Source organism: Chiloscyllium plagiosum, unplaced genomic scaffold, assembly GCF_037043375.1.
Source record: "Chiloscyllium plagiosum isolate Xiang-an unplaced genomic scaffold, Cpla_swu_hap1 HiC_scaffold_1, whole genome shotgun sequence".
NCBI lineage: Eukaryota > Metazoa > Chordata > Chondrichthyes > Orectolobiformes > Hemiscylliidae > Chiloscyllium > Chiloscyllium plagiosum.
This window is the reverse complement of record NW_028270139.1, coordinates 156,728,653-156,754,501: the sequence shown is the minus strand read 5'-3', so window position 1 is coordinate 156,754,501 and position 25,849 is coordinate 156,728,653. Positions and strand designations below refer to the sequence as shown.

Genomic DNA, 25,849 nt, shown 5'->3' with positions numbered 1-25,849 from the left:
GCATACAAGGAGCAGTAAAATCAACGTTTCGGGCAAAAGCCCTTCATCAGGAACACAGGCATTCCTGATGAAGGGCTTTTGCCCGAAACGTCGATTTTACTGCTCCTCGGATGCTGCCTGAACTGCTGTGCTTTTCCAGCACCTCTAATCCAGAATCTGATTTCCAGCATCTGCAGTCATTGTTTTCGCCTTTACTCTAAGATTTTGCCCTCATGTCCTAGTCTCTCTTATCAATGGAAACATCTTCCCAACATCTACACTGTGCAGGTCATTCAGTTTTCTGTATGTTTCAATTAGATTCCCCATATACTTCTAAACTCCATTGACCATAAACCCAGAGTCCTCAAAAGTTCTTCATATGTTAAGCTTTTCATTCGTGGGACTTCTTGTGAACCTCCTCTAAACACTCTGAACACTCTCCAGGGCCAGTACATCCTTCCTGAGATATGGGGCCCAAAACTATGCCGAATACTCCAATTATGGTCTGACCAGAGCCTTATAGATCCTCAGAAATACATGTCTCAGAATTATTTATTTTCATTGATGTCAATGCTGCTTTGCCTCAGGGGAAATTCAGAATATCTCTGTGCAGTTTTCCTTATCCTCCCAGGGATGCTGGACAGTATTGAGTTGTAGAAACAAGGTTTGGAAGGAGGATAGGCTCTTTGCCCACTTGAAACAGTGTACCATCCGTTAAAGTTGATTTTTCAAGAGCTTGAATGCTTGTAGAGCTTGTTTTAAAGAGGACATTAATATTTGTTCAATAACATTTTTATTGAATCTGAGTTCATGTAAAAGCAATGTTACAGGAATATTTCTCACATTCTTGTTGGTACAATTGTTGAAATGTGGGAAAGGTGACAGATATGACAAACAATTCCCAAGGAACAAGCTCTCACTGAAGGCAATATTAGAATAACTAGATTAATGAGATCAATTGATGATTATGGGGTAAATAGAGTCATAGAGTTCTAGAGATGTACAGCATGGAAACAGACTCTTTGGTCCAACCCGTCCATGCCGACCAGCTATCCCAACCCAATCTAGTCCCACCTACCAGCGCCCGCCCCATGTCCCTCCAAACCATTCCTATTCATATACTCATCCAAATGCCTTTTAAATGTTGCAATTGTACCAGCCTCCACCACATCCTCTGGCAGCTCATTCCATACACGTACCACCCTCTGCATGAAAAGGTTGCCTCTTAGGTCTCTTTTATATCTTTCCCCTCTCACCCTAAACCTATGCCCTCTAGTTCTGGACTTTCCCCACACCAGGGAAAAGACTTTTTCTATTTATCCTATCCATGCCACATACATAGATTTTAGTAAGGCGTTCAGTAAGGTTTCCCATGGTAAACTAATAGAGAAAGTGAAGTCACATGGTGTGCAGGGTGTTCTAGCTGGGTGGATAAAGAACTGGTTGAGCAACAGGAAACAGAGAGTAGTAGTTGAAGGGAGTTTCTCGAAATGGAGAAAGGTGACCAGTGGTGTTCCACAGGGGTCAGTGTTGGAGCCGCTATTGTTTGTAATATACATAAATGATCTGGAAGAGGGCACTGTTGGCATGATCAGCAAGTTTGCAGATGACACAAAGATTGGTGGAGTAGCAGAAAGCATAAGGGACTGTCAGAGAATACAGGAGGATATAGATGGACTGGAGAGTTGGGTGGAGAAGTGGCAGATGGAGTTCAATCCAGAAAATTGTGAGGTGATGCATTTTGGGAAGTCTAATTCTAGAGCAAATTATACAACGAACGGAAGAGCCTTGGGAAAAGTTGATGAGCAGAGAGATCTGGGAGTGCAGGTCCATTGTACCCTGAAGGTTGCTGCACAGGTGGATAGAGTGGTCAAGAAGGCATATAGTATGCTTGCCTTCATTGGACGGGGTATTGAGTATAAGAGCTAGCAGGTCATGTTAAAATTGTTCAAGACATTGGGTCGGCCGCATTTAGAATATTGTGTACAGTTCTGGGCACCACATTACCAAAAGGATGTGGATGCTGTGGAGAGGGTGCAGAGAAGGTTTACGAGGATGTTGCCTGGTATAGAAGGTGCCAGCTATGAAGAGAGGTTGAGAAGGTTAGGTTTGTTTTCATTAGAAAAAAGGAGATGGGGGGGTCCTGATTGAGGTTTACAAAATCATGAAGGATATAGACAGGGTGGATAGATATAAGCTTTTTCCCAGGGTGAAGGATCCACTAATGAGAGGTCATGCTTTCAAGGTGAGAGGTAGAAAGTTTAAGAGGGATACACGCAGCAAGTACTCTACACAGAGGTTGGTGGGTGTGTGAAATATGTTGCCAGCAGAGGTTGTAGAGGCAGGCATGGTAGATTCATTTAAGATGTGTCTGGACAGATGCATGAGTAGGTGGGGAGCAGAGGGATACAGATGCTTAGGAATTGGGTGACAGGTTGAGACAGTAGATTTGGATTGGCTCAGGCTTGGAGGGTGGAAGGGCCTATTCCTGGGCTGCAAATTTTCTTTATTCTTTGTTCTTAGGCCCCTCATGATTTTATAAACCTCTATAAGGTCACCTCTCAGCCTCCAATGTTGGCCAGGTCAGATTTCCCTGTTTTTTTTCAGGAGGTAGGGTGATGATGATCCAGTGGAATTATCACAAGGATATTAATCCAGATAAAAAACAAAAGAATGAGGATACTCTCAGTCAGAGACACAAATAGAAATTGCTGGAAAACCTCAGCAGGTCTGGCAGCATCAGTGGGAAGAAGTCAGAGTTAACGTTTCTGGTCGAGTAACCCTTCCTCAGTATTCAGCAGTTCTGAGGAAAGGTCACTGGTCCCGAAACGTTAACTCTGTTTTCTCTCTGCAGATGTTGCCAGACCTGCTGAGCTTTTCCAGCAATTTCTATTAATCCAGATAACCAGTTAATGTCTGGGGACCCAGGCTGATCTAATGCAATGTAGGCAAGTCAATTTGAGGACATGTGTTAAGAGGCATGCTGTAGTTCTACAGAAACTTGGGGCGATCTCACCCCAACCATTGTACACACTGGCGTCCTGATTGAAGAAGGAATGTACTTACTGCAGACTGCAATGGAAATTCACAAGATTAACCGCTGGGTCAGTTGGATTGTCTTATGAGGAAAGATTATGTAATTAGATTAGATGTGTATCCAGAGATTAGTGAAAAATGAAAGTTATAGAGTTATATGCAGCATGGAAACAGACCCTTCTGTCCAACCAGTCCATGCTGACCATAATCCCGAACTAATCTTGTCCCACTTGCCTGCACTGGGCCCATATTCCTCCAAACGTTTCCTATTCATGTATCTATCCAAATGTCTTTTAAACATGATTATTTTACCCATGTCCACCAATTCTTCAGGAAGTTCATTCCGCATGCGAACTATTCTGTGTAAAAAAATTGCCCCTTGTGTAACTCTATCTGTACTCCTCATTATTTTATAAATTTTTATCAGGTCACCTCTCAACCTACGCTCCAGTGAAAAAAATCCCAGCCTATCCAGCCTTTCTTTATAACTCAAACCCTCCATACTTGGCAACATCCTGGTAAATCTCTTTTGAACCCTTTCCACCTTAATAATATCCTTCCTATAACAGGGCTACCAGAACTGGACACAATATTCCAGAAGAAGCCTTACCAAGATCCTGTACAACCTCAACATGATGTCCTAACTCCTATACTCAAAGATCTGAGCAGTAACAGCACACATACTAAATGCTTTCTTAACCACCCTGTCCACCTGCGATGCAAGCTTCAAAGAATTTCAAAGCCATGCACTGGGAGAGTATCAAACTGGATTTTTAACCCAGGACACAATATTACCGAAGAGACCATCAATTGTCCTGTCCAACCTCAATGTGACTTCCCAACTCATTAACTCATAAGCAGTGAAGGGAAGTTTGCTAAACTGATTTTAAAGGCATAGCAGGCTAGATGTAGACGAGTGTTTCTCTTGGTTGTTGAGTTTAAAATTGAGGAACATAATCTCAGGTTAAGAGGCAGGTCAGTTGACTGAGATGAAGATAAATTTCTTCGATCAAGGGGTGGTGAACCTCTGGAATGCTCTACCCCAAGGGATTGTGGAAATCAAATCATTGAGCATAAAGTCAGAGAGTCATAGGCTCACGGAGACGGACCCTTCGGTTCAACCAGTCCATTCTCACCAGGCATCCCAAACTAAACTGGTCCCACCTGCCTGCACTTGGCCCATATCCCTCCAAACATTTCTTATTCATGTACTTATTAAATATCTTTTAAATTACATAACTTTACCTGCATCCATCACTTCCTCTGACAGCTTATTCCACACACGAACCACTCTCTGTGTAAAAAAAGTTGCCCCTCATGTCTTTCTTAAATCTTTCTCCTCTCACCTTAAGAAGATGCCCCCTAGGCCTGAAATCTCCCACCCTAGAGAGAAGACACCTAATATTCCCCTTATCTATACCCCTCATAATTTCCTAAACCTTGATAAGGTCAACCCTCCTATTCTCCAGTGAAAACAGTCCAAATCTAACAAGCCTCTCCTTAAAACTCAAACCCTTTATTTCTGGAAACATCCTGGTGAATCTCTTCTGAACTCTCTCCATCTTCATAATATCCTTGACCAGATTCAAGCAGAAATTAATAGTTTTGTAGAGATTAATAGCATCAAGGAGATAGTACAAGGAAATGACATTAAGGTAGATGATTAACTATGATCCAGTTGAGTGGTGGAGCAGGCTCAATGGGCTGAATGGCCTTCTCCTGCTCTTATGTGTTTGGAAAGGCAAGGATTGCTTAGGGATAGTCAACATGGCTTTGTGCGTGGGAAATCATGTCTCATGAGCTTGTTTGAGTTTGTTGAAAAAGTAATGAAGAGGATTGACGAGGGCAAAGCTATGGACATGATCTATATGGACTTCAGTAAGATGTTCAATAAGGTTCCTCATGGGAGACTGGTTGGTAAGGTTAGATCTCATAGAATACAGGGAGAACTAGCCATTTGTATACAAAACTGGCTCGAAGGTAGAAGACAGAGGGTGATGATGGAGGGTTGTTTTTCAGACTGGAGAACTGTGACTAGTGGTGCATAGCAAGGATCAGTACTGGGTCCACTGCTTTTTTGCCATTTATATAAATGATTTGGATATCAACATAGGAGGTATAGTTTGTAAATTGGAGGTGTAGTGGAAAGAAAAGAAGGTTTTCTCAGAATACAATGGAACATTGATCAGATAGGCTAATGGGGCTGAGGAGTGGCAGATGGAGTTTAATTTAGATAAATGCGAGGTGCTGCATTTTGGAAAAGCAAACCAGAGCACAACTTATACACTTAATGAAAAGGTCCTGGGGAGTGTTGCTGAACAAAGATACCTTGGAGTGTGGGTCCTTTGGTTTACTTTCCTTTATTGATCAGATCATTGAGTATGAGTTGGGAAGTCATTTTGAGGCTGTACAGGACATTGCTTAGGCCACTTTTGGAATATTGCATGCAATTCTGGTTTCCTTCCTATCGGAAGGATGTTGTGAAACTTGAGAGGGTTCAGAAAAGGTTTACAAGGATGTTGCCATAGTTGGAGGATTTGATCTTTAGGTCAAGGCTGAATAGGTTGGGGTTGTTTTCCCTGGAGTGTTGGAGGTTGAGGGGTGACTTTACAGAAATTGATAAAAAAAAATGAGGGACATGGAGAGGATAAATAGACAAGGCCTTTTCCCTGGGAGGGGGGAAGAGTCCAGAACTAGAGGACATAGGTTTAGGGTGAGAGGGGAAAGATGTAAAAGGGACTTAACTGGCAACTTTCTTATGCAGAGGCTGGCATGTGTGTATGCAATGAGCTGCCAGAAGAAGTGGTGGAGGGTGGTACAATTACATACAGCATTTAAAAGGCATCTGGATGGGTACATGAATAGGAAGGGTTCAGAGGGATATGGATTCTCCTGTTCCCTGGATGCTGCCTGACCTGCTGCGCTTTTCCAGCAACACATTTTCAGCTCAGAGGGATATGGGCCAACTACTGGCAAATGGGACTAGATTAGATTAGGATATCTGTGTGGCATGGACGAGTTGGATCGAAGGGTCTACTTCTGTGTTGTAAATCTCTATGACTCTATGCTCCTATATCAATCTTTAAGACATCAGTCATCCAACTGGAGTCCTCACTGAAGCAGAATAAACTCAGCTTGCACAGCCTCACATGAGAGTGACTGGGGCAGGCAGCAGCATTTTTAGATAGATTTGCCAACAGATAGGTAACAACAGAGCTGAGCAGGCAGCAGAGAATGTTATCTTTCTTCACTGAGAGATTAGTCTCAGGGGTTCGCAGTCTTATCGCGTCTGATTCAACAAACTAAATCTTTCTTCATAATGAGCAGAGGAGAGAATTATTGGCAGTGCTGGCTGGCTGGCATTAAAGTCAGCACTTTATGTGTCTATTAAAGTCTCAGGCTTTGCGTAAGCAGGAAGCAAAAACAATTCCACAAGCAATATTTCTAGCACACAATCTTTTTGTAAAGTGTAAGGTTAGTCAGCACTTTGAGTATGTTGAAGTCTCACAGTTTAAAATGTGGTATTAACTTAATTTGACGACTTGGAGATAATTTTCCAGTGAACGCTGATTTGTAATGTTCTTTGTAAACTTCCTTTCCTTAAAATCTAAAGCCCTGATAAGGGAGACTCACATAAACACTGTCATATGCCAGTAGGGCTGAATGGCCTGTTTCTGTGCTGCAAATGTTATGTAATCAGTGTGTGTTTCAGAGCCAATCAATCAAAACTTGGAGACTTTTGGTCATTTACATAAATGATTTGAATGCGAGCATAAGAGGTACAGTTAGTAAGTTTGCAGATGACACCAAAATTGGAGGTGTAGTGGACTGCGAAGAGGGTTACCTCAGATTACAACAGGATCTTGACCAGATGGGCCAATGGGCTGAGAAGTGGCAGATGGAGTTTAATTCAGATAAATGCAAGGTGCTGCATTTTGGGAAAGCAAACCTTAGCAGGACCTATACACTTAATGGTAAGGTCCTAGAGAGTGTTGCTGAACAAAGAGACCTTGGAGTGCAGATTCATAGTTCCTTGAAAGTGGAGTCGCAGGTAGATAGGATAGTGAAGAAGGTGTTTGGTATCCTTTCCTTTATTGGTCAGAGTATTGAGTACAGGAGTTGGGAGGTCATGTTGTGGCTGTACAGGACATCGGATAGGCCACTGTTGAAATATTGCATGCAATTCTGGTCTCCTTCCTATCGGAAAGATGTTGTGAAACTTGAAAGGGTTCAGAAAAGATTTACAAGGATGTTGCCAGGGTTGGAGAATTTGAGCTATAGGGAGAGGCTGAACAGGCTGGGGCTGTTTTCCCTGGAGCGTCGGAGGCTGAGGGGTGACCTTATAGAGGTTTATAAAATTATGAGGGGCATGGATAGGATAAATAGACAAAGTCTTTTCCCTGGGGTGGGGGAGTCCAGAACTAGAGGGCATAGGTTTAGTATGAGAGGGGAAAGAGACCGAAGGGGCAACTTTTTCACGCAGAGGGTGGCACTTTTATGGAATGAGCTGCCAGAGGAAGTGGTGGAGGCTGGTACAATTGCAACATTTAAAAGGCACCCGGATGGGTATATGAATAGGAAGGGTTTGGAGGGATATGGGCCGTGTGCTGACAGGTGGGACTAGTTTGGGTTGGGATATCTAGTCGGCATGGACGGGTTGGACCGAAGGTTCTGTTTCCATGCTGTACATCGCTATGATTCTATGACTCTATCACCTTATGCTCTCTCTCCCGAAGAGACTGACTCACCCATGTTATTCTCCAGGAACCCTCTCAACACTGCCTCTAAATGGTAGCCCTTGAGGTCCAAGTGTTGGGATGCTGCCAGGCATTGGGCCACCATGAGTGACGAGAGCATTGTGCCCGGTTTAGGCCTCACTCCTTCATCCAGCAATCCAGGCAGTAGGAGACAGGGCTCTTGCAGTCTAAGTGGGACAGGTCCCATTCAATCTCCACACTCCTCACTGAGTGATGAGGGAGCTACAGAGATGGTGAAAGAGAGACCCATCCCAAGCCAAAACCACGGTTGGGCAGCAGGAAGATTTTCTTCCACAGCAACGTGATCCAAAATGACGCTGCCTGGAAAGGACAGTGGGGGCATCTTCAATAGAAAACTGGATTCCATGTCTTGGAATGCTTGAAGGCACCATCCTACAAGATGCCTCATCCTGAATTATTTCCTTTCCTTGGAAAGTCTGGTCAGTAGTGTTTGCCATTGCTTTCTTGGGAGCTGGGGGAAGGAGGCAGGGTAAAGAGGCAAAGTTTGCCTTTGCCAGGACAGGAATTAAACCCATTCTGTTATTGTCTAAGGCAGTGATTCTGAAGGAGTTCGTGAAGAACAAGAGTAGGCAACTCAGCTCTTCAGTCCTGCTCCACAGTTTAATAAGACCGTGGCTGATCTGATATTAACCTCAACTCTATATTCCTGCATATCCCTGATATTCTTTCATCTTCTTGGTAATCAAGAATTTACCTCTGCCTTAAAAATATTTAAAGATTCTTCATTCACTGCCTTTTGAGGAACCCAGCCGAAAATGTGTTGCTGGAAAAGCGCAGCAGGTCAGGCAGCATCCAGGGAACAGGAGAATCGACGTTTCGGGCATAAGCCCTTCTTCAGGAAGGAACCCACTCAAAGAAAAACTGTTTCCTCATCTCTGTCTTAAATGGCTGATGCCTTATTTTAACATGATGACCCCGACTTCTTCTTTCTCCCACAAGAGGAAGCATCCTTTTGCAAGCCACAGGATTTTATGTTTCAAAAAGGTCACCTCTGACTCTATACAAAACCCTTGTTAGACTGCATTTAGAGTGTTGTCTGCAGTTTTGGTCGCCACATGACCAGAAGGATGTGGAAGCTTTGGAGAGAGCGCAGAGAAGTTTCACCAGGATGTTGCCTGGTCTGGAGGGCGTGGGTTTTAGGAAAGGTTAAACAGACTAGGATTGTTTTCACTGGAAAGACAGCAACTGAAAGGAGACCTGATAGGGATCTACAACATTATGAGATGCATAGATAGGGTGGATAGTCAGAGGCTTTTTCCCAGAGTTGAAGTTTCAATTGCTTGTGGACACAGGTTCAAGGTGAGAGGGGGAAAGTTTAAGGGGAATGTGTGAGGGAAGGTTTTCACACAGAGAGTGGTAGGAGCCTGGAACACACTGCCAGAAGAGGTGGTGGAAGCAGGCAGATTGGCGACATTTAAGAGGGATCTGGATGGTTACATAAATCAGGAGGGAATAGAGGGATATGGACTGAATAAGGGCAGAAGGTTTGTTTTTCAGTTTAGTTAGCGCATGATGATCAGCTTGGAGGGCCAAAGGGCCTGTTCCTGTGCTGTACTTCACATTTGTGCTTTTTGTTCTTTGTTTTTCTAAACTACAGGGAATACAGGTTGAGCCCGTCTAGCCTTTCTACAGAAGGGAGTTCACTCATTCCAGTTATTAGTCTCGCAATCCTAGCAAATATCCATATGATATTTTACTTCACTCTATTCAGTGGTCATGATGTGGAGATGCCAGTGTCGGACTGGGGTAGGCAAAGTCAGAAGTCACATGACACCAGGTTATAGTCCAATAGGTTCAATTGAAATCACAAGCTTTCAGAGCACTGCTCCTTCATCACCTGACAAAGGACTATAACCTGATGTCGTTTAGCTTCTGACCTATTTGATGGTGTTACGCCTTTTTGGTTGGAGATAGTTGAGTTCTGCATGAGTGATCAAAGGGAGTGGCTTTACTCTACACAACACCCAAGAGTTCTGAGGAATTGTAAGACCAGAAGATAGAGGAGCTGAAGTAGGCCATGCAGCCCATTGAGTCTGCTCCACCATTCAATGAGATCACAGTTGACCTGAAAACCCTCAACTCCCCAAACTGATTAAAAATCTGTCTATTTCAGCCTTGAAGGGTCAAAGTTGAAACTTTATTGCTGGAACAGCACAGCAGGTCAGGCAGCATCCAGGGAACAGGAGATTCGACGTTTCGGGCACAGGCCCTTCTTCAGGAATCGGCCTGTGCCCGAAACGTCGAATCTCCTGTTCCCTGGATGCTGCCTGACCTGCTGTGCTGTTCCAGCAGTAAAGTTTCAACTTTGATCTCCAGCATCTGCAGACCTCACTTTCTCCAGCCTTGAAGGGTCAGCCCTATATGGTAAAGAATTCCACAGATTTGCAGTATTCCGAGAGAAGAAATGCCTCCTCATCTCTGTCTTAAATATTCGACTCCTTACTCTGAGATGATGCCCTCTGGTCCAAGATTCTCACACAGGGGGAAGCAACCTTTCCATATCTATCCTGTCAAGTCAGCTAAGAATCTTATATCTTTTCAATAAGTTTGCTTCTCATTTCTCTCTATTCCAGCCTTTTAAGTGAGGTGACACAGGCATGATGGGCAGAATGGCCTAGTTCTTAGATATCCATTTTGGAATGCAGGATTTTGTTATGCGAATATGTTTCCTGCCAATGCCCCCATCCCCCAGCCCCCGACTTCCACTTTCTCCCCTCGATACAAAACATACCCATGCCAATTTATTTTTAATGAGAGAAAATATTTTCAGTTTGAAATGTCCTCCTGGGTCTTGCTGTTTCCTTAGCCAACATTGAAGATCTACTCAAAGTTAATCTTGAGCTAGTTGTTGAAGAGAGGGAACTGACGGTAATAATACTGGCTATATTTCCCCCAGCGCAGGCCTGTTTACACCTGTTTCCCTCCTCATTCATCATTATTGGCTGAGGGACACAGAATGTTTTATTTGGCTGTGACCTGTGGCCCATTGTATGACTTCATCCCAATGTCCTATTGTTACTTTCCTCTTTAAAGTAATGAAAACCAAACGTGGGAGGGGGACCCAGTTCCATACTTTCACTCGCTGTACAGTAATGTACAGTTTCCAACGCTCACAGCCAAAGCTAACAACTGCATTTTGTTTTTTAACTTGTAGAAAGATGGACTTGCAAGTCCCTTCATTCAAATGCAGCAAAGATTAACCCTTCGGAGGATTCCCTTTTTGAAACACCGAGCCATAGTTTCTGCCAATGAAGTGGAACAGCAGTCAACATTCTTCGAGTTCTGGTGAGAACATAAGAACATAAGAACTGGGAGCAGGAGTAGGCCGTCTGGCCCCTCGGGACTGCTCCACCATTCAATAAGATCATCGCTGGGGATGACTTACCCACCCGCTCACCATAACCCTTAATTCATTTACTGTTCAAAAATCTATCGATCTTTGCCTTAAAAGTATTGAACGAGGTAGCCTCAACAGCTTCACTGCGCCGGGAATTCCACAGATTCACAACCCTCTGGGTGAAGAAGTTCCTCCTCAACTCAGTCCTCAATCTGCTCACTCTTATTTTGAGGCTAGGTCTCCTCATTCTAGTTTCATCCACCAGTGGAAACAAACTCCCTGCTTCTATCTTACCTTATTCCTTCATATTTTACATGTTTCTGTCAGACCCACCGCACTCAATATTGGGGGTGGCACAGTGGCTCAGCAGTTGGCACTGCTGCCTCACAGCGCCAGAGACTCAGATTCGATTCCAGACTCGGGTGACTGTCTGGGTGGACTTTAAATATTCTCCCCATGTCTGCGTGGGTTTCCTCCCACAATCTAAAGATGTGCAGTTTAGGTGAATTGGCCATGGTAAATTGCCCATAATGTTCAGGGATGTGTAGGTTAGGTGTATTTGTATGGGGAAAATGTAGAGTAATAGGGTTGGGGATTGGGTCTGGATGGGTTACTGTTTGGAGGGTCGGTGTGGACTTATTGGACCAAATGTCCTGTTTCCACACTGAAGGGACTCTAATTCTTCCAAATTCCAATGAGTATAGTCCCAATCTACTCAATCTCTCCTTATAAGGCAACCCTCCCAACTCCAGAATCAACCTATAGAAGTTCCTCTGCCCCTCCTCCAGTGCCAGTACATCCTTTCTCAAGTAGGAAGACCAAAATTGTACGCAGTGCTCCCGGTGTGGAGTCACCAGCACCCTGTAAAGCTTGCAGCGTCACCTCTTTATTTTTAATCTCTATCCCTCTAGCAATGAAGGACAATATTCCATTTGCCCTCTTAATTATCTGTTGCATCTGCAAACCAAGAAACCAAGAGGCCAATCTGCTCATCTAATCCATGCTGAATTCTCTGTGGAAGTGTTCCATTCTGCCAATCTATCCCTATAGTCCTGCGATCTTATTTCTTCCAAATGACCAACCAGTTTCCATTTGAACCTAATCAGTCTCTGCTGCTATCAACTTCACAGGCAGCGACTTCCAAGGCATTAATAGTTGCTGCTAAACAAATTTCTCCCACTCAAACCCTCCTGTATCTTTTGCCTAAAAGCTTAAAACTGTGTACCCTTGTTCTTCAGCAAGAATCATCATCACATAGGAATAGCTTTCCATTGTCTAAATCATTTATGCCTCTGTCAGATGCCCTTTCAAAGAGAGCAAGACCAATTTATCCATGGCCTGAAAATGCCAGACAAATTCAGAGCTGGTGGATGCTACTCTCTGCATATTATTAACTAGGAGCTAAATCGTAATTAACAACAAAAATAGAAATTGCTAGAAAAACTTATCAGGTCTGATGGCATTCGTGGAGAGAAAGCAGAGTCAACATTTTGGATCATGTGATTCTTCCTCACTTGATTTGAAACATTAACCCTGCTTTCTCTCCACAGATGCCACCAGGCCTGCTGAGTTTTTCCAGCAATTTCTAATTTTGAATCTGATTTACAGCATCTGCAGTTTGTTCAGTTTTTATTTTGTTAAATCTTAATGACTAACCAACTCCCTGGCCCAGAAAAGTAACTTTCACAGGCACAAAGCTTCATTCAAAGGACAAAGAACAAGAAAATTACAGCTCAGGAACAGGCACTTCAGCCCTCGAAGCCTGCGCCGATCCAGATCCTCGATCTAAACCTGCCAGCTATTTTCTAAGGATCTCTATCCCTCTGCTCCCTGCCCATTCATGTATCTGTCTAGAAACATCTTAAATGACGCTATCGTGCTGCCTCTACCACCTCCGCTAGCAACGCATTCCAGGCACCCAACCACCCTCTGCGTAAAGAACTTTTCAAGCATATCTCCCTTAAATTTTCTCTTCTCACCTTGAACTCATGACCCCTATTAATTGATTAGATTAGATTACTTACTTTTAGATTAGATTACTTACAGTGTGGAAACAGGCCCTTCGGCCCAACAAGTCCACACCGACCCGCCGAAGCGTAACCCACCTAGACCCATTCTCCTACATTTACCACTTCACCTAACACTACGGGCAATTTAGCATGGCCAATTCACCTAACCCCTGCACATTTTTGGATTGTGGGAGGAAACCGGAGCACCCGGAGGAAACCCACGCAGACACGGGGAGAATGTGCAAACTCCACACAGAGAGTCGCCTGAGGCGGGAATTGAACCCAGGTCTCTGGCGCTGTGAAGCAGCAGTGCTAACCACTGTGCTACCGTGCCGCCCACAAATTGAATCCCTCACTCTGGGAAAAAAGCTTTTTGCTATCCACACTGTCAATATCTGTCATGATTTTGTAGACCTCAATCAGGTCCCCCTTCAACCTCCACCTTCAAATGAAAATAATCCTAATCTACTCAACTTCTCTTCATTGATAGTGCCCTCCAAACCAGGCAACATCCTGGTGAACCTCCTCTGCACTCTCTCCAAAGCATCCACATCCTTTTGGTAATGTGGCAACCAGATCTGTATGCAGTATTCCAACTGTGGCCGAACCAAAGTCTTCTACAACTGCAATATCATCTGCCAATGCTTGTACTCAATACCCTGTCCGATGAAGGAAAGCATACTGTGTGTCTTCATAATTACTCTATCAACCGGCATCGCCACCTTCAGTGTAAATTGGACCTAAACACCCAGGTCTCTCTGTACATCAACTTTCCCTAGGACTTTTCCATTTACTGTATAGTTCGCTCTTGCATTGGATCATTCAAAACGCATCACCTCACATTTGCCCGGATTGAACTCTATCTGCCATTTCTTTGCTCTACTCTCCAATCTATCTATATTCTGCTGCATTCTCTGGCAGTTCCCTTCACTATCTGCTACTCCACCAATCTTAGTGTCATTTGTAAACTTGCTAATCAGACCACTCATACCTTCCTCCAGATCATTTAAGTATCTCACAAACAACAGTGGTCCCAGCACGGATCCCTGTGGAACACCATTGGTCACAGGTCTCCATTTTGAGAAACTCCCTTTCAATACTACTCTCTGTCTCCTGTTGCCCAACCAGTTCTCTATCCATCTAGCTAGTATACCCCTGACCCCATGTGACTTCACCTTCTCCATCAGCCTACCATGAGGAACCTTATCAAACATCTCACTGAAGTCCACGTATATGACATCTACAGCCTCATCAATCAACTTTGTTACTTCCTCAAAGAATTCTATTAAGTATGTAAGACATGACCTTCCCCGCACAAAACCATGCTGCCTATCACTGATAAGCCCATTTTCTTCCAAATGTAAACAGATCCTACCCCTCAGTATCTTCTCCAGCAGCTTCCCTACCGCTGACATCAGTCTTACTGGTTTATAGTTACTTGGATTATCCCTGCTATCCTTCTTAAACAAGGAGATAACATTAGCAATTCTCTAGTTTTCCGGGACCTCCCCTGTGTTCAAGGATGCTGGAAAGATATTTGTTAAAGCCCCAGCTATTTCCTCTCTCAGTTCCCTCAGTAACCTGGGATAGATCCCATCTGGACCTGGGGACCTGTCCACCTTAATGCCTTTTAGAATACCCAACACTTCCTCCTTTCTTATGCCGATTTGACCTAGAGTAATCAAACATCTATTCCTGATCGCAACGCCCGTCATGTCCCTCTCCCTGGTGAAGACTGACGCAAAGTACTCACTCAGAATCTCACCCATTTTCTTTAACTTCACACATATCTTTCCTCCTATGCCCTTGAGTGGGCCAACCCTTTCTCTAGTTTCCTTCTTGCTCCTTCTGTATGAAAAGAAGGCCTCGGCATTTTCCTTAACCCTGTTTGCTTAAGATATTTCAAGGCCCCTTTTAGCCGGTTTAATTCCTCGTTTCAGATTGGTCATACTTTCCTGATATTCTTCCAAAGCTTTGGTTGTTTTCAGTTGCCTATACCATATGTACGCATCCTTTTCCCCTTAGCTAGTCTCACAATTTCACCTGTCATCCATGTTTCCCTAATGTTGCTATTTCTATCCTTTATTTACACAGGGACATGTCTGTCCTGCACTCTAATAAACCTCTCTTTAAAAGTCTCCCACATATCAAATGTGGATTTACCCTCAAACAGCTGCTCCCAATCTACATTCCCCAGCTCCTGCTGAATTTTGCTATAGTTGGCCTTCCCCCAATTTAGCCCTCTTCTTTTAGCATCACTCTCGTCTTTGTCCACAAACTTATGGAATTGTGATTACTATTCTCAAAGTAATCCCCTACTGTAGCATCAACCACCTGGCTGGGCTCATTTCCCAACACCAGGTCCAGTATGGCCCCTTCCCAAGTTGCTCTATTTACATACTGCTCCATAAAACCCTGCCGGATGCTTCTTACAAATTCTGCTCCATCTAGACCTCTCATACTAAGTGAATTCCAGTCAATATTGGGAAAATTAAAATCTCCTGTCCCAACACTCTGTTGCTACTACATCTTTCCATGATCTGTTTATATATTTGTACCTCTATCTCACGTTCACTGTTGGGAGGCCTGTCGCACAGCCCCAACATTGTTATCTCACCCTTCCTATTTCTGAGCTCTGCCCATATTGCCTCACTGCTCGAGTCTTTCATGGTGCCCTCCTTCAGTACAGCTGGGATATTTTCTTTGACCAGTAATGCAACTCCTCCACCCCTTTTACCTCCTGTTGTATCCCACCTGAAGGATCAATATCCTGAGATTTTAATTGTCAATCATACCCTTCCCCTCAACCAAGTCTCAGGAATAGCAATAACATCTTACTCCCAGGTACTAATCCAAGCCTAAGTTTGTCTGCCTTACTTCTTGCATTAAAACAAATGCACCTCAGACCATCAGTCTCTTTGCATTCATCATCTGCTCCCTGCCTCCTCTTCCCTTTGGTCACGCTGACTTCATTATCTAGTTCCTTACAGGCTTTAGTTACTGCCTCCTTACTGTCCTTTCACCTCATTTGGTACCCAACCCCTGCCACATTAGTTTAAACCCTCCCCAACAGCGTTAGCAAAAGCATCCCCAAGGACATTGGTTCCAGTCCGACCCAGGTGGAGACCGTCCAATTTGTAATAGTCCCACCTCCCCCAGAACCAGTCCCAGTGTCCCAAAAATCTGAACCCATCCCTCCTGCCAAGCATTTATCCTGCTTATTCTATCATTCCTTTGACTAGCACATGGCACTGGTACCAATCCTGAGATTACTACCTCGAGGTCCTACTTTTTAACTTGGCTCCTATCTCCCTAAGTTCTGCTTGTAGGACCTCATCTTGTTTTTTTTTACCTATATCGTTTGTGCCTATATGAACCACGACAACTGGCTGTTCACCCTCCCCCTTCAGAATGTTCTGCAGCCGATCAGAGACATCCCTGGCCCATGCATCTGGGAGGCAACATATCATTCGAGAGTTTTGACATTCGACCACAGAGCCCCCTATCTACTCCCCTTACAATTGAATCCCCTATGACTATAGACCTTCCACTCTTTTTCCCACCCTTCTGAACAGCAGAGCCAACCACAGTGCCATGAACCTGGCTACTGCTGCCTTCTTCTGGTGAGCCAGCTCCCCCAGCAGTATCCAAAATGGTATTCCTGTTTTGGAGGGAGATGGCCGCAGGGGACACCTACACTGCCTTCCTGCTCTTTCTGCCTTTTGGTCACCCATTCTCTTTCTCCCTCAGCAATTCTAATCTGCAGTGTGACCAATTCGCTAAATGTGCTCTCCACAACCCCCTCAGCATCGCGGATGCTCCAAAGTGAGTCCATCCGCAGCTCGGTTACGTGGTCAAACAAGAACTGCAGCTGGACACACTTCCTGCATGTAAAGGAGTCAGGGACATCAGCCACATCCCTGAGCTCCCACATTGAGCAAGAAGAACATAACATTAGTCTGAGGTCTCCTGCCACTTTCACTCTTAAGCTTAACTTAGTCCAACTATAACATCAAATAATAGATAAATGAAAGAAGAAAAAAAGAAAACATTTTCCCAATCACACGCTAAAAAAGAAATAGAGACACCTTACCTTATCAACACACCACAGGCTTTTGTTTTGGTCAGAGCACTTAACTAGTGTGAACAAAATTAAAAATAAATATAACTTTTTAACTTAACTCTTCTTATTCTGCCATGTTCTGAGCATGATCAATGCTGGTAAAGCCAATATTTCTTGTCTTACTGTAGTCGCCCTTGAGGAGGTGGGGGAGAGATAGATGAGTTAACAGCCTTGATGTGGGCCTGAAATTGTACAAAAGGTAAGGAAGGCAGGTCTTCTTTCTCCTTTAATTACACATTTCCTTTTATATTTTGAATTCTAATTATGCTAAAATTCTAAATTATACTTCTAATTATGCATCCTCGTGGTTCGACAGGGTACAGTCACCTCAGGCCTGTCAAGAAGTTGTGGAAAATGATGGCACCCAAGGGTCCGCTAAGTCAAACGAAGTATTATGCAGACTTCTACCTAGGTCCATTTACCATGCCCTGCGGCAATGCTGAATTGGTGACTGAGACAAAGCTGTGAATCTGGGAGTCCCTATTCTAGGATGTGCATATAGAAAGCAGAGATATGGGGCTGTTGGTCACCTAGTTTGGGACAGAGGTACCTCTGAGTGACAGCATCTGGGAGTAGGTAGTCCTCCTCTATTTACCCTAAAGGTGTGAAAAAAACACAGCCCTCTCTTCTGGCTGAGAAATATGGGATTACCACCATTGTGGTCAAAAAAAGGAAACCCTTATGTTTGTGACTGGAATGTTGTTTATGGCACACTTTTTCCCGTCCAAATACTTGAAGCAGGGGTACAGTGAGATGGAAAGAAAATCCCAAACTCTGGACCCCACGACCTTGTGAAGCATCCTGCACCACATGCCCAATGATCTACCGGTCAAGAATGAGCTTGTTCACACCAACAGTAGAAGCTCACCACTCTTGAATTAGCAATCTTACTAGAAATGTGATCCAAAGGTCCAGGCCAATGTTTGGAAACATGCATTCAATTCCCACCAAATCCTGGGAGAACAGTAAAGGACAGGAAACCTTGTAAAAAGTTATATGGGTGACCACTTGAAATATCACAACATTGAAGACTACGAGGCAAGTGTTGGAAAGTGAGAGTTATAAAGATAGGTCAGCATAGTCTCAATAGACCGAAGGGCCTCTTCAGTGCAGTATGACTTCATGGAAATGAAAGTCAGTTAATGAAAACTGGGATTAGAAGTGAGTGTCAGTAATGGTGACTGTGATAACTATCATCATTTGACATAAAAACTGCAATGGGGTGGGGCAAGGGCAAGAGTTCTGGTTAGGGTTAGAGTTAGGATTAAATTGAGGATTAGGGTAAGGCTTAAGGTGCGAATTAGGGTCAGAGTGAAGGTTAAAGTGAGGGTTAAGCTGAGAATTAGGGTCAGAGTGAGGGTGAGGATGAAGGTTAGAATGAGGATTAAGGTGAGGGTCAGAGTGAGGATGAGGTTTAAGGTTACAGTGAGGGTTAGATTTAGGGTTAGAATGATGGTTAGGGTTAGGTGAGGGTGACGTCTAGGGTGAGGGTTAGGTTAGGGTGAAGGTGAGGATTATGGTTAGGGTAGGGGTAGGGTGAGGATTAAGGTAAAGGTTAGGGCTAGGTTGAGGGTTAAGGTGAGGATTAGGATCAGACTGAGGGTTAGGATGAGGGTTAAGGTGAGAATGAGAGGCTGAGGGTGAGGGTTAGAGTGAGGATTAGGGTTAGGGTGAGGGTGAAGGTGAGGCTTAGGGTTAGGTTTTGGTTAATGGGAGGATTATGGTCAGGGTGAGGGTTAGCGTATGGGTTAAGGTGTGGGTTGGTTTAGGGTTAGGTTACGATTAGGGTCATGGTCAGCGTTAGGGTTAGGTTCACTCCTGTGCCTCAAGGAAGGAAATCTTTCCTCCTAATCTGGTCTGGCTTGTGATTCCAGACCCACACCATTATGGCTGACTTTCAATGTGGCTGTAGCAAGCCACTCAGTTCAAGGACAATTAGGGATAGACAAAGATGCTGGCCCGACCAGAGCCACCCACATACTAAGACAGAATGCATTGGTTGAATGAGAATGATGAGTAGTAGAAAATCTAGATTGTTTTCATCTTGTAAAGTTCTGGAACACTGAAGGTACAAAGTGATCTAAGTGATTGAAGTGCTAAGTGCATAAGTCAAATTTAAAACTATGGAATTTAACCCTGATAAGTGTAAAGTGATGTACTTCGGAAAAAGGAACTAGACAAAGGAAGTACTCACTGAATGGCAGGACGCTAGAAGGCTCAGAGAGACAGAAGGATATTGGGTATTTGCCAACAAATCCCTGAAGATAGTAGGATGGGTAAGAAGACAAATGAAGCACTTTGCTTTAACAGTGAAGGACTTGATTGCAAAAACAAGGAGGTCATATCAGCACTGCGTAGGACCTGGGTTTGGCCACAGCTGGAGTGCTGTATACAATTCTAGTTTCTGCACTCTGGAAAGGATGTGATTGCATTGGAGGGAGTGCAGAGGAGATTGACCAGGACGTTGCCTGGGATGGAGTATTTTAATGATGGAGAGTGGCTGGATAAGCTCGGGATTTTTTCTTTAGAGCACAAGGTCAGGCAGCAGCCGAGGAGTAGAAGAATCGATGTTTCGGGCGTAAACCCTTATCCTACTCCTCGGATGCCGCCTGACCTCCAGTGCTTTTCCAGCACCACACCCTTTCAAGGTTAACAACATCCTTCCTATAGGAGTGTGACCAGAATTATTCTACAAGTGGCCTCACCAACATCCTTACAGCTGCAACATGACATCCCAACTCCGATACTCAATGCTCAGACTGGTGAAGGCAAGTGTGCCAAACACCTTCTTAATCACCCTGTCTATTGGTGACTCTACTCTCAAGGAACTATACATCTGCACCCGTAGGTCTCTTTAGTCAACAACACTCCCAAGGCCCTACGAGGTAAAAACAATGACTGCAAATGCTGGAAACCAGATTCTGGATCAGTGGTGCTGGAAGAGCACAGCAATTCAGGCAGCATCCGAGGAGCAGTAAAATCGACGTTTCGGGCAAAAGCCCTTCATCAGGAATAAAGGCAGAGAGCCTGAAGCATGGAGAGATAAGCTAGAGGAGGGTGGGGGTGGGGAGAGAGTAGCATAGAGTACAATAGGTCAGTGGGGAAGGAGATGAAGGTGATAGGTCAGGGAAGAGAGGGTGAAGTGGATAGGTGGAAAAGGAGCTGGGCAGGTCGGACAAGTCCGGACAAGTCGAGTTGCTGGAGGTTAGAAACTAGGATGAGGTGGGGGAAGGGGAAATGAGGAAACTGTTGAAATCCACATTGATGCCCTGGGGTTGAAGTGTTCCGAGGCGGAAGATGAGGCGTTCTTCCCCCAGGCGTCTGGTGGTGAGGGAGCGGCGGTGGAGGAGGCCCAGCACCTCCATATCCTCGGCAGAGTGGGAGGGGGAGTTGAAATGTTGAGCCACTGGGCGATTTGGTTGATTGATGCGGGTGTCTCTGAGATGTTCCCTAAAGCGCTCTGCTAGGAGGCGCCCAGTCTCCCCAATGTAGAGGAGACCGCATCGGGGCTAGGAGGCGCCCAGTTTCCCCTTCCGCAAAGACCGTTCCCTCCATGACTACCTGGTCAGGTCCACGCCCCCCTACGACCCACCCTCCCATCCTGGCATTTTCCCCTGCCACTGCAGGAACTGTAAAACCTGTGCCCACACCTCCTCCCTCGCCTCCATCCAAGGCCCTAAAGGAGCCTTCCACATCCATCAAAGTTTTACCTGCACATCCACTAATATCATCTATTGTATCCATTGCTCCCGATGCGGTCTCCTCTACATTGGGGAGACTGGGCGCCTCCTAGCAGAGCGCTTTAGGGAACATCTCAGAGACACCCGCATCAATCAACCAAATCGCCCAGTGGCTCAACATTTCAACTCCCCCTCCCACTCTGCCGAGGACATGGAGGTGCTGGGCCTCCTCCACCGCCGCTCCCTCACCACCAGACGCCTGGAGGAAGAACGCCTCATTTTCCGCCTCGGAACACTTCAACCCCAGGGCATCAATGTGGATTTCAACAGTTTCCTCATTTCCCCTTCCCCTACCTCATCCTAGTTTCTAACCTCCAGCAACTCGACTTGTCCGGACTTGTCCGACCTGCCCAGCTCCTTTTCCACCTATCCACTCCACCCTCTCTTCCCTGACCTATCACCTTCATCTCCTTCCCCATGACCTATTGTACTCTATGCTACTCTCTCCCCACCCCCACCCTCCTCTAGCTTATCTCTCCATGCTTCAGGCTCTCTGCCTTTATTCCTGATGAAGGGCTTTTGCCCGAAACGTTGATTTTGCTGCTCCTCGGATGCTGCCTGAATTGCTGTGCTCTTCCAGCACCACTAATCCAGAATCCCAAGGCCCTACAGTTAAGTGTATAAGTCCTGACCTGGTTTGCCTTACCAAATTGCACCACCTCACATTTATGCTACATCTCAGCCTATTGGACCATCTGATCAAGGTCCCAATGTACTCTGAAATAACTGTTTTTCACTGTCCACTACATCTTCTATTTTGGTGTCATCTGCAAACTTACTAAACATGCCTCCTATGTTCACATCCAAATCGTTTGTATAAATGATGAAAAGCGGCAGACCCAACACCAATCCTTGCGGCACACCATTGGTCACAGGCCTCCAGGCAGAAGAGCAAGCCTCCACCACAAACCTCTGTCTCCTACCTTCAAGCCAATGGCATATCCAATTTGCTGGCTGTCCCTGGATCCCATGTGTTCTCACCTTACTAACCAGTCTAACATGCTGATCCTTGTTGAATATTTTGTTGAAGTCCATATAGACAACGTCTACTGTTCTGACTTCATCAATATTCTTTGTCACCTCTTCAGGAAATGTAATCATGTGACTCCAAATCCACAGTAATGTGGTTGACTCTTACTTGCCATCTAAAATGGCCCACTAATCCACTTGGTCCAAAGTGTAGAGAACAAATGCTGGCCCATTCAGTGACACTTCCATCTCAGGAAAAGTAGGTAGAAACAAGGACTGCAGATGCTGGAAACCAGAGTCTAGATTAGAGTGGTGCTGGAAAAGCACAGCAGGTAAGGCAGCATCCGAGGAGCAGTAAAATCGATGTTTCGGGCAAAAGCCCTTCATCAGGGATAGAGGCAGGGTGCTTGCAGAGTGGAGAGATAAATGAGGATTTATCCATTTACCTCTTTACTCTGCAGGCACCCTGCCTCTATTCCTGCTGAAGGGCTTTTGCCTGAAATATTGATTTTCCTGCTCCTCGGATGCTGTCTGACCCGCTGTGCTTTTCCAGCACCACTCTAATCTAGACTGTCATGAAAAGTAGGCCATTCAGCCCTTTATACCTGCTCTGCTATCTAGTGACATCACGCTAACCTTCTACTGTAATACCATTTTTTCCTGAACTATCTCCCTATTCTTTGATGTTTTGAAAATGCAAAAATCTATTAACCTCTGTCAAGAACCTGACTGACTGAACCTCCTCAACCCCCTGTGGCACATCGTTCCAAAGATTCACTAGATTAATATAGAAACTTACAAATGAGATGCAATAATATTTCATCCTTATCAATAACCCCTATTCTATGAGTGAAGAAATTCTTCCTCATCCCAGCCCTAAATGACCTTTTATTCTGAGATTACGTCCCTTGACTCCAAACTCCCAACTAAAGGAAACATCCTTCCTGCATCTAGCCTGCCAAGCGCAGTGCGAATGTGATATATTTGAATAAGATTACCTCTCATTCTTCTCAACAACAGAGAGTTTAGTCCCTCTCTATATAATATTTCCTCACAGGGCAATCCTCCATCCCAGGACATTGTTTGGTGAACACACTCTTAATCTAATTTCTGGTGATCAATGTGGGACTCATTCCTGAAGAAGGGTTTATGCCCGAAATATCGATTCTCCTGTTCCTTGGATGCTGCCTGACCTGCTGCGCTTTTCCAGCAACACATTTTCAGTCCTCACTTTCTGTCAAGTAAGTGCTTGTTTCACCTGACACTGCATGGTTCTATCATGTTGAAGGTGTTGATCCTCCTGCTCAATGTCCTCAACTTCTCCCTCACTGTCCCAGCTCTTCAGCATCCACCACATCCTCTCCTTTTCTGCTTCAGATGTACAGAGCACAGCATACAAGGATTGTACGGCACATTCTGTACTACAACCAACCCCCTCCCCTCACGCTGACAACTTAAGTGGAGGCAATGGCCTCGTGGTATTAATGCCGGATGGTTAGCCCTGACACCCAGGTAATGTGCCAGGTTTGAATCCCACCCCGGCATGTGGTGGATTTGATTTGATTTGATTTGATTTGATTAACTATAATCACATGTGCCTAGATACAGTGAAATGTTTTGTTTTGCTTGTAGTACATGCAGATCGTACCATTTAGAATACATTAGGATAGTAGAACAGCATGAGGAATACAATATTACGGCTGCAGAGAAATTGCACAAAGAGCAAAATCTTTATTAAATATATAATTTGAGAGGTTCATTGAGAAGTCAGTGTGGAAGAATCTGTTGGTCTGTGTGTTTAAGCTTTTGTATCTTCTGCCTGATGGAAGAGTTTGGAAGAGATTATAACCGGGATGGAGGGGCCTTTGATGACATTGGCTGCCTTCCTGAGGGAGTGGGAAGTATAGATGGAGTTAATGGATGGAAGGTTGATGGACTGGGCTGTGTTCACAACATTTTGAAATCAGCAAAAAACATCTGAAAATAAGAATCTACTGATGACCATGAAACTATTGATGATTGTTGGAAAAACCCATGAGACTCACTTAGTGTTCGTCAGGGAAGGAACATCTGCTGTCCTCACCGACATGGGACTCCAGACCCACAGAACTGTGGTTGACTCTCAACTGAAGTAGCAGCACCACCATCATCTCAGGGGCACCTAGAGGCAGGCAATAAGTGTTGTCAAGTCAATGATGCCCACATCCCACAAATGAATAAAAAAATGAAGATCCAAGTGTTGGAACCTTGCCTTCAGCAGATCTATCCAATGCCTACGGTTCTGGTGGAGAAATGGGCTCAACATAGCTAGGTCAGGGGCTTTGAGTATTGAAAACATTATGTGTTCCTCATAGTTGGATACTGCAGGCATGAGAGTTGATAGTTTGATCAGTAGACTCCAGTAGAGGTGTTAATGATGATTGACAGTTAACTGCAAGTTGTTCTCAGTTAGTCCTTGCCCCCTCCAGCATCTCCCTAGACTGCGTTGTTGTCATGCCATTTTTAAAGATTGGCCAGATATCTCTTCACTTGCTGCAAGACAGATGATCAACAACAGCCTCTGGTTGTTTCTCTCACACCCACACCTCTAACTCCAGAAATGTTTGCAACCCCTTAGAAGACGACACCACACTTCAGTTCTGCCCCACTAAGCACTTGACTTTGGTCTGGTTCAATCTGGAAAGCAGGTTTCCCAGAGCAACAGGTGAAAGAAGCCCTCCCATCAGACCCGAGCAGTCTGGAGCGAGATCATACAGGAGCTCAGTGCTTTAGGTGAGATTAAATTAAGAACATTACCCATGCAGGAAGTGGATGATTGATATTCTGCATTCCACAAGGGTAAATGCCGGTGTTTTCTCACTGCAACTGTATGTGTTAGTTTTCTAAATTTCATGCACAAGTATTCCCAATCCTTTTCTCTTAAAACTAATGTACTGGAATTCTCTGGGGATGTTCTGAGCCCAGTGGACAATGGGGAACTGGTGGGCATGGTGTATTGGGATGTACAGAAGGCAGTTGACAAGGTGCCACACCAAAGGCTGCTGCATATGAAAAAAGTGCATGGCATTACAGGCGATACATTAGTATCGATAGAGGATTAGCTAACTAACAGAAAGCAAAAGAGTGGGGCTGAATGGATGGGTTTGTGGTTGGCGATCAGTGGCTAGTGGTGTGCCACAGGGATCAGTGTTGGGACTGCAATTATTTACAATTTGCATAGATGGTTTGGAGTTGGAGACCACATGTAGTGTGTCAAAGTTCACAGGTGACACTAAGATGAATGGTAGAGCAGAGGATACTGAAAGCCTGTAGAGAGATACAGATAGGCTAAGTGAATGGGCATGCATTTGGAAGATGGAGTACAATGTTGGTAAATGTGAGGTCTTCCATTTTGATAGGAACAACAGCAAAATGGAGTATTTTTTAAAATGGTGAAAAATTGCAGCATGCTACTATGCAAAAGGACCTGGGTATCCTTGTGCATGAATCATTAAAAAGTTGGTTTGCAGGTGCAGCAGGTAATTAAGAACTGGAGTATTGTCCTTCATTGTTAGAGGAATGGAGTTTAAAAACAGTGAGGTTATGCTGCAGCTGTATTGGGTACTGTAGTACTGGAGTACTGTACGATTTGGTCTCCTTACTTGAGAAAGGATGTAATGGCAGTGAGGGGGTGCACAGGAGGTTCATGAGGTTAATTCTGGAGTTGAGAGGGTTGGCTTATGAGGAGAGATTGAGCAGACTGGGTCTATACTCATGGAAATTTAGAAGAATGAGGGGGGATCTTGTAGAAACCTATAAAATTATGAAGGAAGTAGATAAGACAGAAGTAGAGAAGTTGTTTCCACTGGCAGGTGAAGCTAGAATTAGGGAGCATAGCC

The 25,849-nt window shown here is 44.6% G+C and overlaps 1 long non-coding RNA gene across 1 annotated transcript in view; it reads left to right on the top strand.

Moving 5' to 3' along the window:
* Positions 1-24,709, top strand: part of LOC148152249 (uncharacterized) — a 152,186-nt gene extending 127,477 nt beyond the window's left edge. The window contains exons 2-3 of the long non-coding RNA XR_015760050.1: positions 10,948-11,078; positions 24,589-24,709. This is a non-coding gene — a long non-coding RNA (uncharacterized LOC148152249). The remainder of the gene's footprint in view (positions 1-10,947; positions 11,079-24,588) is intronic.
* Positions 24,710-25,849: the final 1,140 nt, after the last annotated feature.